Raw genomic sequence first — 13158 nt, 5'->3', positions numbered from 1 at the left:
CTCAGTCTCAGAGATCTGCCTGCCTCTGCCTCCTGAGTGCTGGGATTAACTTTGCTTTCATGTCTGGTGTCTTGAGTTGGTGGAAGGAAAGAATTCCCCTCTTATTTGTGTTGTCTAGGCCAGGCTAGTGTGTGTCTACCTCCTCCCACCCCCCAAAACAGGGTTTCTCTGTGTAGCCCTGGCTACCCGGGAACTCATTCTGTAGACCAGGCTGGCCTCAAACTCAGAGATCCACCTGCCTCTGCCTCCCAAGTGCTAGATTAAAGGTGTGCACCAGACTGACTAGGCTGATTAAGCTTGTGAGTTAAGGGTCTTCCACTTGAGCCTCCTGAGTGGCTGGGCCTGCAGACATGTACCTGGCCAGGACTGTGGTTTACTGTCACCACATTGTCATTGATCTTCTGAAACAGCCTTTGGAGGATGACCCTTGTCAAAGGTTTTGTCTTTTTCCTACTGTGTCTTTTACTTTGTTTTTGTGGTGCTGCTTGGGGGTCAACTCCAGGACCTAGCCCATGCTGCACAAGGATTTCTACCACTGACCTACCCTAGCTCCATTCCACCAGGTCTGTGACCTTCAAGTTACAATTTTCTCCACACATCAAAAATTAAATCCACAAATGCATTTTGACTGTTAACCAGTCAAGTGACAAGTTTATCAAACCATCTGTTGTGAGGTAGACAGATATTTAAGAAAAATGTACGTAATAAAATGAGAAGGTGGGGGCTCATGTGATGGCTCAATAAAGGTGCTGCTAAACATCAAAACCTAAATTCTATTCTGGAAACCTACAGATTGTCCTCTGACTTCCACATAAATGTCATGTCATGGCCGTGCTTGCACACATGTGTGTGTATACACACAAATACATGTAATAAAAGTTGTGTTTTTTTGGGGGGGTTTTGTTTTGTTTGTTTGTTTTTAGTGTTTTGGAGATGGGGTTTCTCTGTATAGTCCTATCTGTCCTGGAACTCGCTGTAGACCAGGCTGGTCTCGAACTCGGAGATCCACCTATCTCCTGAGTGCTGGGATTAAAGGGGTGTGACATTACTGCCTGGGTAAGTTTCTTTTTAAAAAATGAGAACATGGTCTGCTAGTCATCCCTGGAGTGGTAACACAGCCATTTTCAGCCCCAAGTTAAGTACAGACTAACATAGCTTGAGGAGTTAGTATAGGTGGTGATCTTTATTTTGCTTTTTGAGGCAAGGTATCTTTCTGTAGCCCAGGCTAGCCCAGAGTAGCCCACAGGAATCCTTGTGCCTTAACCTTCCAAGTTCTGTGATTTCAGACAGTAGTCACCAAGCCCAACTTACGGTCTTTGTTGTGTTTTGTTTTTTGAGACAGGGTTTCTCTGTGTAGCTTTGGTGCCTGTCTTGGATCTCGCTCTGTACACCAGGCTTGCCTCAAACTCACAGAAATCCGCCTGGCTCTGCCTCCCGAGTGCTGGGATTAAAGGCGTGGGCCACCACTGCCACCCGGCCTCCAATTTAGTCTTAAATGACATATTGGATGCTATCCAAAAAGAAGTAGGTTAACTACTTGGACAAAAATTAGAAAGTATCTTAGTAAGGTAGGTGTTTTAAAACAATGTTACTTTGCAGGGCTGGAGAAATAAATGGCTCAGCAGTTAGAAGCTGGGTTTTTCTTTTTGTTTCTTTTTTTTAAAGGATTGTTACTTTGCAAGCCAAGTAATAAAGTAGCCAAGCCCACATTTGTGATCCCAGTATTGGGGAGGCCGATGCTGGAGGATCACAAGTTCAAGGCCAACCTGAGCACTGAGACCTTTTCTCAAAAGAGAAAGAAAAGATTACTTTGTGTTTGCCCGGTATGTGCCAGGCACAGCAGGAAAGTTGGTTTGGGCATTAGTGTTGTAGTATGTGGCTGGAGACTCTTTGGCTTGGTGGACTGCAGTTTTACAATTGTCATGGTGATGGTTCATTGTTTGGAGATAAGATCTCTGAAACTGGCCCTCCTGTCTCTACTTCCCATGTATCCCTTAGCTGGTGTGGTTCATTCTTGTATTGTGCTGGGGACTGAACCAGTTAGAATCTTTTTGTGGTATTGAAAATTGAACCCATGACCTCGTAAATGCTAGGCAAGTGCTCTTCCACTGAGCTACATATTCTTGGGCCCTAAAATTTACTTGTTGTTGTTTAGATTTAATTTATTTTAATTAATGAATTAATTAATATGTGTGTGCAGGTGAGTGAAGAGGCCAGAGTCAGATTACCCTGGAGTGAGAGGCAGTTGTGAGTTGCCTGGTGTGGGTTTGAGAGCTTGAACTCGGGTCCTCTGGGAGAGCAGCAAGTGCTCTTATCCAGCCTCAACATGTTGGTTCTTAATGAACATTGGTGACGAGGGAAAGAGGTGTGCAACAAAAAGACAGTTCATGGGGGACGTGTGGCTTTTGCTTTATTTCAAAATACTTCCACACTGGTCAAGCAAGGGGAATTTTTTTTTTTTCCATTTATAATTTCCTGACCAGAGCACTGATAGTGAGATCCTAACGCTGGTTGAGATTGATATCTCCTTGTAGTGTGTTGTTTTGACAAAACTAGAGAAATTTTCCAGCTTCTGCTGCTTCCTGGTGGAATATTCCAATAGATAATGTTGGGATGTTCTTTTAGTGAGGGTGGCTATTACCAAGTGAGTTCTTATTTTAGAGGATTGAGTAGTCTGCTTTTGGAAATAAAATGCTAAGATAATCTTTGTAAACTACTGGAAAATGGCTGGCACATTTAAATTGTTCTATACTTAAAAACATAGGTTGTATGCGTTTGTCTGCAGGCACACGCATGCCTGCCTGTCAGGATTACTTGTGGGAGTCAATTCTTTCCTTCCACCAGGTAGGCTCTCGGAATTGATCTCAGGTCATTAGACTTGACAGAAAATGACTTTAACCCAAGCAATCTTGTAGCCCCCCCCCCTTTTGTAGACAAGGTCTCAAAGTAGGCCCTATACAGCTGATCTTTCTGCCACCACACCCTGTTTATGTGATGCTAGAGATCAAACCCAGGGCCTCATGTATGCTGGCTGGTCAAACATACTACCAACCTAGTTACGTTCCCAGCCCTTTCGCTAAATTCTAGTTCAGTGTTGTATCCTGACCAGGTTCTGTCCCCTCCTTACCTGCGGCATAGATAGTGGCGTTAAGGTGAGATCAAAATCAAATGAGGAAACTGGGATGGTGGGGGGGCATTGAGACAGGGTTTCTCTGTGTAGCTTTGGCACCTTTCCTGGAACTCACTTTAGCCCAGGCTAGCCTAAAACTCACAGAGATCCACCTGGCTCTGCCTCCCGAGTGCTGGAATTAAAGGTACGCACCACCACCGCCCAGCTGAAACTGTAGGATTTATTATGGTAAAATAATATGCTAGCTTGAGCTTTTTTTTTAATGATTTGTTTGTTTTTATTTTATGTGACTTGGTATTTTTCCTAAATGTATGTCTGTATGGGGGTGTTGGGTCCCCTGGAGTTAAGAGACAGTTGTTAGCTGCCATGTCACTGTTGGGACTTGAACCTGGGTCCTCTGGAAGAGCAGCCACTTAACCACTAAGCCATCTTTCCAGCCCTGTTTTTTGTTTTTCAAGATAAGGTTTCTCAGTCCTCCTTTAATCCTAGCCCTTGGGAGACAGAGGTAGGTGAATCTGAGTTTGAGGCCAGCCTGGAACTTGCTGTGTAGACAGACCATGCTGGCTTTAAGTTCAAAGAGATCCACCATGCCTGGCAGGTTGAGCTTTCTAGTGAGGGGAAAGCTGAGAGACAGTTAGTTATTTTAAGATAGCATGTGTTCCTCTCTAAGGAGTGACTTTATTAAGACTGGATCTCACTATGTTGCCCAGACTGGCCTCAAAAGCATTATTCTCCCACCTAAGTATTCCAAGGAGTTACAGATGTAGATCATCATATCCACCTTGGAGTAGAGAATGTTTAGTTGGTATTTTCTACAGCTGCTTAGAATAAATATCTGATGTCTGTTTATAAGAAAGTGTATTGACACCAGGTACAGTGGCCCTCCCTCACCTTTAATCCTAGCACTCTTGAGGCACACAGGCAGACCTCTGAATTTGAGGCCAGCCTGGTCTACGGAGTGAGTTCCTGGAAAGGCAGGGGTATGTCTTGAAAATCAAAAACAAACGCAAAAAGGTCTATTGTGGCCCCGTAAAATGACTCAGCAGATAAAAGTGCTCCCTTGCTCACCCGAGTTGGATCTTCCAAACCTTGTCACAGTGAGAGAACTGACTTCCAGAAGTTGGGGTTTTGTATTTTGTTTTTACCTCCACATTTACATTGTGGCACAATAACAGATAAATAAATGAGCTGGCAAGATGACTCCACCTCTGACCTCCAAACATGTACTCACATGCAGATAAATAAATGTAATTAAGATATAGTATAAGGAAGACCTTGTTTTTGTTAACAGAGACTATTGATTCCTCAAGTATTTGACCACCACTATGTGCTGCAATGATCTCTACCCTCGAGAGCACCAACCTGTGGCAAGATAGCAGGCCTCTTTGAAGTGACTTGTACCCCTTGGAACCTACGCTGCAGATGTAGGCTATGGCCATTCCCACTTTATATGGTACGACTGTTTAATGTTTTAGGTGGTGTTGAATCTTGTGCCATCATCCTAGAAAAGTGGTTGCCACTTACCAAAGTCCACTCTGCCTCTGTGTGGACATAGCCAAGTTCAAATAATGCTTCCGTGGTGTTTCAAGTGCTCTCCTGTTTCTGTGGTGAGTGGCCATCAGAATGACAAAGAGCTAGAGCTCCATCTAGTCATCATCTAGTGATTACTTACTCTCTGCTGTTCAGACTGTACTTAACATTATCCTACAGAATCATCCTGACCTTGTGAAGTAAACAAACCAAGATTCACAAGAATTTGTGTAATTTGTTTTGGGTCAGATAGCTTAATAACAGACTAGAGGCTGAGCCTCGATGTCCGTGATTCCAAACCTGCACTCAAAGTCATAAGATCACCTATTTTTTTCTTCTGTTGGGGAGAGGAGGGCATGGATATGCCGTCCCACACTAAAGGTCAGAAGACAACTTTGGGTGTTGGTCTTGGGCCTCTTACAGTTGATCACTGTGCACATCAGACTACCTGGCCGGCAAGCTTTTGGGACCCCCTGTTCTCTGCCTCCCATCTTGCTGTAGTAGCACTGAGATTACAGATAGCCCCTATATCCATCTTCTAGGGATTTGAACTTGCTCTCACGCTTGCATGGCACATACTTTAACCACAGAGCTCTCTCTCCAACCCACTTTTAAAAGTTGTTTAGTTTTGTACATCTAGGAAAAGAAGCAAGAATTGAAGTCCTATAATGAGTGAGTCCAATAAGGACAGTTTTGAAAAATGGTGTAAAAATTGGAGAGGAATTGGCTGATTTCTCAGGTAGTAATCCCTATAATGTTGTTAGCTTAGCATCTTTCCCAGAAATGATCTAGGTCTAAATTGAACTTTCTGAGATGGAGTAGATATGGTCTTAGCAGAGAGCATGGTGACCTGGGTCACTAACATCTTAGGAAGCACCCAGCCATTGAACATTGAGCTGAAAGAGTGTTAAAGAAGCTATGTTCAACCTCAAACTTGGGCAGCATCTCTAGACTGTTCTGGTCCAGTCCTGAAAATAGTTGTAGTAAGAGTGGTGACCTGTCTGACAAAATAACTGATGAAGTGTGGGCGTTATGTCTGGTCAAAGTTGGGTTATGGTGTGGTTATTTAAGTAGGATAGCTTAAAAAGTCTGTCTGTGCTGTTAAAGCGGAATACTGCAGATGCTGCTGGACAGTGTCTAAGGAAGTGTGACTTGTTAGTTTCAGTGTCTGATAAGCACCCCCAAGATTTACTTGACTGCTGCATCCTCCAGCAGGAACACCAATTTTCATATGGCAGAAAGGCCATACACATAAACATGTCTTTGCTGTTTTGTTTTTCTTTTTGAAATCTCATTGTATATGCATTTGTTATCTGTGTGTCTCCTTGTGTGTGCCCATGTGCATCTGTGGGTATGCATGTGCCACTGTGTATGTGGGGGTCAGAGGACAACTTTGTGGAATGTCCTTGTACCTGTGCATGGGTTTCTTCAGAGAAGCACCGCTGCCCCTGGGCAGGCTGAAATTGTTTTAAGACAGAATATTGAATGATGCAGACTGTCCTCAAACTCCCTATGCAGGTAAGGTTGAATTTCCAACACATGTTGAGGCACAGCATAGGGTAATGCAGCATGTGGGCTCTTTGGATTTTTGTTCTTGAATTTAGGCTTGCACTGTGGAGGTGCTTTGCCTTCAGCTGACCAGAAGGTGGTCCTGCTTGGAAATACACAAGGTAGACACAGTGATTGTTTTGTGTTTGAGATGAGGTCTGGAACTTGCTAGTAAACCAAGCCTTAGTAAGACTTTTACAGGTGAAAGGATGCTTTGGTATTGTTTGCCTGAAGTTGACCAAACACATGCATACTGTGCAAGCCAAGATTCACTGAGTACCTTCAATGTTTATGTTATATCTCCTGGTAAAGTTACCACATAAATGCTTTCCTGTCCACAGTACTGGGGACTGAATCCTTAGGTGAGTATTGCTGCTCCTATCCTGTCCTGTTGACCTAGGTAGAGAAACTTCCCTGTCAACAGTTCTGGAGGGAGGGAGGGAGGAAAGGGAAAGCTACTGACTGACTCAGTCTTTCCTTCCTGCCTTGTGTATGCAGCTTTAATTTGGCGTAGTTGTGTTTGCTCTGTGTATTTACTCGATTTACAAGTATTCCTTCCCTGTGACTCCCAGAAACTAATCCTCCGGGTAAATCATTGAAGAAAATTCTTTGATAATGGAAAGTATCCTGGTGAGCATGAGGAGGACAGAGGGCCTTGGGAGCTTTGTGTTAGTCACTGTTCTATGTTGTATCTTGCTTTGTATGTTTTTAAGACCTGTATATGAGTCATTGCCATACAGCATGATTCACTGCCTCCCCCTTTCAATTACATTAATTTTGGGGGTGGGGGTCAGCAGTCTGTTCTCCCCTTCTATCATGTGGCTTCCAGGGGTTGAAGTGTCTTCACCTGCTGAGCCCCTCACTGGCTCTTGTTGCTTTGAGACAGGGTCATGCTTTGTTCCCAGCTGGCCTGGAACTCTCAATATAGATTAGCTGGCCTCAAACTTAGGGCCATACTGGCTCTGCCTCCTAAAATATGGGATTCCAGGCATGCACTCCCAACCCCAGCATGCTGTGTAGTGACTTCTTTTTGTCCTCTTTGTCCTCTTCCTCCTCGTGCGTGCGTGCATAGGTCAGGGGACAATATCAGATGTGTTGGTTCCACCTTGTTGGAGACAGAGTTTCTTTGTTTTGCTTCCTGTTCAAGTAGCTGGCCATTGAGCTTGTGGGAGTCCTCCTTTCCATCTTGAGATAGTGTTGTTGCTGTTGATGATGATGATGATGATGATGATGATGATGATGATGATGTTTGTTTTTCTTTTGACTGGCGTCTGGGAAGTCAGGCTCTAGCTTGTAGGGCAAATGTCTACTTCGCTAACCATCTCCCCACCCACTGGCTAACCAGGAAGCCCTGGGGATCTCCTGTCTGCCTCCTTAATTCTGGGTTTTTTTCAGGTATGCATCACCACGCCTAGCTTTTTATGAGTGCTGTGGATCTGGTTTAAATTCCCATGCTTCCAGAGACCAAGCTCTTTTTGACTGGAACGTCTCCTATTTCTTCTATTTATTTATTTGGTTGGTTGGTTGGTTTGGGGGCGAGGTCTTACCTTGTAGCCAAGGCTGTCTTGGGCTCTTTCTGTATTGCCTTTCCAAGAGCTGGGATTACAAATGTGTATTCATTGGCTTTTTTTTTTCTTTTCTCTTTTTTGTGTGTAGATGTTTGTCTGAGCACCACATGAATGCCTGGTGCCCTCCAGAAAGGGGCATTAGACCCCTTAGAACTAACTGGCTGCCATGTGAGCCACCATGTAGATAGTTGGAATCAAACCCTGGGTCTTCTGGAAGAGCAGCTGTTACTCTTAACTGCCAATCATCTCTCCAGTGCCCTCACTGGCTCTTCTTAATTGGGGTCTTTTGATTTTGGAAAGGAGATATAGTGACAGCAGAGAAGGTGGAAAAACAAAAACAAACCAACGATTGGAATTAGAGGAGGAGGCAAACAGAATCTATGACACACAGCCTTAATCCCAGCACTGGGGAGCCTGGGCAGGCAGGTCTGAGTTCCAGGCCCGCCACGGAGCCATAGTGAGACCTTGTCTCCGAGATGAGGAGGTCGGTGGTGAGAGTGAGACCAGTCTGTAGCTTGGCCTGTATAGTTAGCAGCTTCTCAAGTGAGAACTTTTTCTAGTGTCTGAAGATCTGACTCTGGGCCTTGCACATGCCAAGCAAGTACTTTGATCACTGAGCTGCTTCATCCCCCTGCTGCAAGAGTTTTATTTCTCAGTCTCCAGGTTTCCCTGTAGCTTTGGAGCCCGTCCTGGAACTCACTCTGTAGACCAGGCTGGTCTCAAACTCACAGAGGCCTGCCTGTCTCTGCCTCCCAAGTGCTGGGATTAAAGGCATGCACCACCATGCCGGGCACTCATTTTCCTTTTAAGAGGTATTTGCTGTGTGTACACATGAAATACTCAACTTCCTTGATCTATTCTTGTGTTTATACAAACTGGTCAAACAGCTTTGGCTTGCCTGTGGAATAAATGAAGGTATCTGCTCCAAAACTTTCCTGGCAGAGGCCTTTAATCTGCTAGTGTTCAAGCCAACATAGAAATTATCAGGCAGCTTTATAGCCTGAACTATTCCTTCCTCAGCTTTGGAGTACTGGGATACAGGCATGCAGCACCCTACAGGCTATGTTTTCAAAATTTAGATTTCGGCCTTTTCTAGTCAAGTGTCTTAGAAAGGTGAGTTTAGAAATTTGTTTCCCCGATAGCATGGGGAGAGTTATACATGGAAACTGGAGAAAGGTAGTTTTGTCCCTGAAATGTAGGGGTTGGGTAGGAGATGGACACAATGTGTCTTTGGGTAAGAGCACCAGAGAAGGCTTCAGGCGTCCTGCTCTGTCACTTTGTCCTTATTTCCTGAGACAGGGTCCCAGTAGCCGAGTCTTTACCTCCAGCCCCAGGGTCACAAGCACATGTTTTTTATGTAGGTTCTGGGATCTGAACTCATGTCCTCATGCAAGCTCATTCCTATAGAGCCATCTCTTCAGAGCAGTCTTAAGCTTTAAGGTAGTATGTTTCACATTTAGCAACTTGGTAGAAATGTACCCCACCCCACCACCTCTGCCTCAAAAAAAAAAAACAAACAAAAAAAAAACTGGCAAGCTATACCTCTGAATTTGTTTGTTTGTCTGTTTCGGTTTTAATGCTGGATTAATGGAGTGCACCACCACGCCCTGCTCTACTTATGAGCCTTTTAAACAGTGGATTCCAGGAACAAGATCACATCCTATCACTAAATGCATTCACTGCTTTATCTTCTCTGGAATGTTAGGTGGGGATGCAAGGTTACCCTGCTGTTCTTAGAGCAAAATTGCTTAATGAACATTTATCATCTTAACCTAGCTTTGTAGAAAGTAGATGGTAGCAGCTTATCTCAAGGTCATTACTTTGTACTGCACATCATTTTCTGGCTTTGAGGTATTTTGAGTTTACTCAGTTTGTCCCGATATTCTCTTTCTTTAACTTCAGATTGTATAGTCCTTTGGGTTTGGGTTCCTATGCCATCATCTCTGCTGTTCTCAGAGCCCCTCCTCATTCTACTCCTTTGTCAAATCCATCTCTTAGGAAACTACTCTGTAAACTAGTGTATTTGCTTAGAACTGGGCCCTTTAAGAGAATTCCTATGGCCCTAAAGATTCTGGGAGCCTCTAAAGTGACAGTATATGTGTCCTTGAAAATTGTTCATCAGAAAAAAAGCCTCACAGAAAGTTTATATTTAAACTGACTTGTCTTGGGGCTGGAGAGGTGGCTCAGCAGTTAAGAGCCCAGATTTCTCTTGAAGAGAGAGAGCCTAGGTTCCAGGGCATTCACTGCCCTCTTCTGGTCTCTGAGGGCACCAGGCATGCAGTAGTGTAGACAAGACAGGCTTGTGTACAGACAAAACGCCGTATACTTAGAAATTAAAGAGCTTTGTTTGTTTTATTTGGTTTGGGGGATGGTTCTAGACAGATTTCTCTGTGTGTATTTCTGGCTATCCTGGAACTCATACTATAGACCAGAATGGCCTCTCCCTCCTGAGTATTGGGATTAAAGGCGTGCACTACCATGCCCTGCTTGCCTTCGCTGTCTCTCTCTCTCTGTCTTTCTCTCTCTGTCTGTCTCTCTCTCTCTGTTTTTGGTTAACTTTACCTCTCTAGGGCCAGCATGGTAGCACCACAGGTAGAGGCATCTGAAGCGCACAAGCATAGCAACCTGAGTTTGAGTTCTAAAACGCGTATAAAAGTGGAGGGAGAAAACTGACTCTACAAAGTTGTCTGTATGTGTACACACACATACACACACTGTCTTTAAAACAAACAGAAAAGCACTGGCTTGAGGCTCTTGTGAACATGCATGGGCTCAGTAGCAGGGGTAAGGTTCATATTGTTCTCAGTTTATTTGATACCACCCACTCCTGTGACACTAATAATTACTTGATTTTATAGCCTTAAGAGGGGCGATCTTCTGTTCACTTTTTTATGTGTATGGTGTGTGCCTGTGTGTGACTTTATGACTTAGGTTAATTTTCTGTTACTGTGATAAAACACCACCAAAGCAACTTAAAAAGGAAAGAGTTTCTTTGGGCTTATGGTTCCAAAAGGTTGAGTCCATCATGGAGTGGAATCAGCTGAGAGTTTGCGTCTCCAACCATAAGCAAGAAGCAGAACAAACTGGAAATAGCAGCTAGTCTTGGAAACCTCAAAACCTGCCCCCAGTGACATATTTCTTTCAGCAAGGTCACACCTCCTAAACAGTGTCACCAACTGGAGCATTCAAATGCCTGAGACTTGGTGGACATGCCATCACTATTTCTTACTTCTCTCCTGCTGATCTGCTTCCTTTTCCTAGCTGGCCCCCTTTACCTGTGTGCATGCGTGGGTGCATTGGTCTCTCCTTTGGTCCCAGTGAGTTTTGTTATGGTTGTTTGTAGGCACACATGCACCAAGAATGACCTTGAATTTCTGATCCCCCCGCCTTCAGCTGTGCTGGAGATGGAACCCAGGGTCTCATGCATGCTCAGTCAGTGCTCCACTAACTGAGCTACATCCTGGCCCTAACTGATTTTCTAATTTAAAGTGCAATTCACATACCATACAGTATGCCCCCTTTAAAAGTTATAACTCGGACTTGTGTCCTAGCTGTCCATTGCTGTGATAATGCACCCTGACAAAAAGCAGCTCAGAGAGTAAGAGTTGACTTGAGCAGCAGTTCCAGGCTGTGGGTCATCATTTTGGGAAAGTTATGCAGGAATTTCTTGGGACAGCTAGTCATGTCTGCAGTCAAGAACAGAAGAAATGTGTGCATGCTTACAACCACTTCCCTACATTTTCATAGTCAGAGTCCTCTGCATCCCATATCTATCTACCTGTCTATAGATTGTTTCCTGGATGAACAGTTCATGTAAGTAGAACTAGCTAGACAACATGTGGTCTTTATGACTGATTTTATTTGCTATAATTTAAATTCATATGTGTCTCAGTCTTTCTTAAAATTTATTTTTATTTTAATTGTATATGTGGGTGTATGCATGCAACAGCATACCTATGGGGTAAGAGGATGGCCTAAGGGGGTTGGCTCTCTCCTTACACCATGTAAGTCCCACCAGTCAGACTCAGGCCTTTACCCACCTTTCTTCCTCCTGGAGTCATCCCATTTTACCCCGTGACAATATTTTGAGTTTTTGTTTTTCTGTATCCTATGGGGGGGGGGGGTCATTCACTTGTGCATATGGAGACCAGAGGCCCACACTGGATGTCTTATCACTCGAGATTTTATATGTATGAGTGTTTACGAATGTATGTTAGTGAATCGTGTGGTTGCAGTGCCCACAGAGGTCAGAATATGGCATCAGATCCTGCCTTGAACTGGAGTTACAGACAATTGTGAGCTGCCATGCGGGTGCTGAGAACCGAACCAGCCTGGGTCCTCTTCAGGAGTCATTTCTCCAGCCCTGTGTTGTATAACAAAGCTTTTCCCGGGGAGATGCAACACACACAGCTTTACTTACCCCAGATAGGGAGCCCATGACAGACCAAAGTGCCTTTCTGTGGTCTTTACAAAAATGTCAATTCAAGCCCTTTGCCCAGTTTTATTTTGTTTATTAGTTTTTGTATTGGTGACTGAACGTAGAGCCTTATGCTTGCTTGGTAAACACTTTGCCGCTGACCTATATGTCCTTTGCTGGCTCTTGTTGACGTTGTTTGTTTAAGACTTGTTTTGAGACAAGGCGGCCCCTACTCAGATCATCTGCCTGCACATACCCCTATTCCCAGTCTTTGCTGGTTTTTAATTTAGGTTGTCTTTTTGTTGTTGAGTGCTGGGAGTTGTTTACATGTTCTACATAGTCTTTACAGAAATCGTACCACGTGATTTTCATGCGTTGTCTTCTATCTTATGTGTTATCTTGTGTATGTTACACACATGGATGCACCTGTGTGGAAACCAGAGGCTGGCATCGGGTAGTTTCCTTTATCCCTCTCCACTTGGGTTTTGAGATGGTCTCCACTTGAACCTGTGAATCTAGGGATCCTCCTATTTCTGCCTCCCTAGTGCTAAGATTACAGGCATGTGGCAGATGCCTTTCCCTCCTGAGGCTTCTCTCTAGCGTCAGTCATCTCAACCAACTTTATGTGTATGTCATTAAATAAAGATGAGTGTGTTCATGTTGTAAACCAACCTTCAGAACGCTTTTCAACTTACAAAACTGGTTATTATTGCTGCTGACATGCCCTGTCCTCCTTGGTGTTAGAGTTTGAACCTGTGACCTCATGCATGCTAGACAAAAACAGAACTAGAAATACTGGAACCAGGTGTTTAGCCACTGCTGATGGTTTTAAAAGAACGGGTTAAAGGTGGTATTCTCCTGGTCATCCTTAGCCTCATCTTTTGGTTCTAGATATTTGAATTTGTTTGGATACTTAATCAGGCTCTTGGTGCATTACTCTTTTAAAAATATTTAATTTGTGTGTT

The 13158-nt window shown here is 44.0% G+C and overlaps 1 protein-coding gene across 1 annotated transcript in view; it reads left to right on the top strand.

Annotated features, from left to right (window-relative positions):
* Etf1 (eukaryotic translation termination factor 1) overlaps window positions 1-13158 on the top strand; it is a 32899-nt gene that overhangs the window by 7346 nt on the left and 12395 nt on the right. The window lies entirely within an intron of this gene.

Source organism: Peromyscus californicus, unplaced genomic scaffold, assembly GCF_007827085.1.
Source record: "Peromyscus californicus insignis strain IS unplaced genomic scaffold, ASM782708v3 Scaffold_17__1_contigs__length_78620276, whole genome shotgun sequence".
NCBI classification, from domain to species: domain Eukaryota; kingdom Metazoa; phylum Chordata; class Mammalia; order Rodentia; family Cricetidae; genus Peromyscus; species Peromyscus californicus.
Note: the sequence above shows the minus strand (reverse complement) of the source record. Positions and strands in the feature narration are given on the sequence as shown.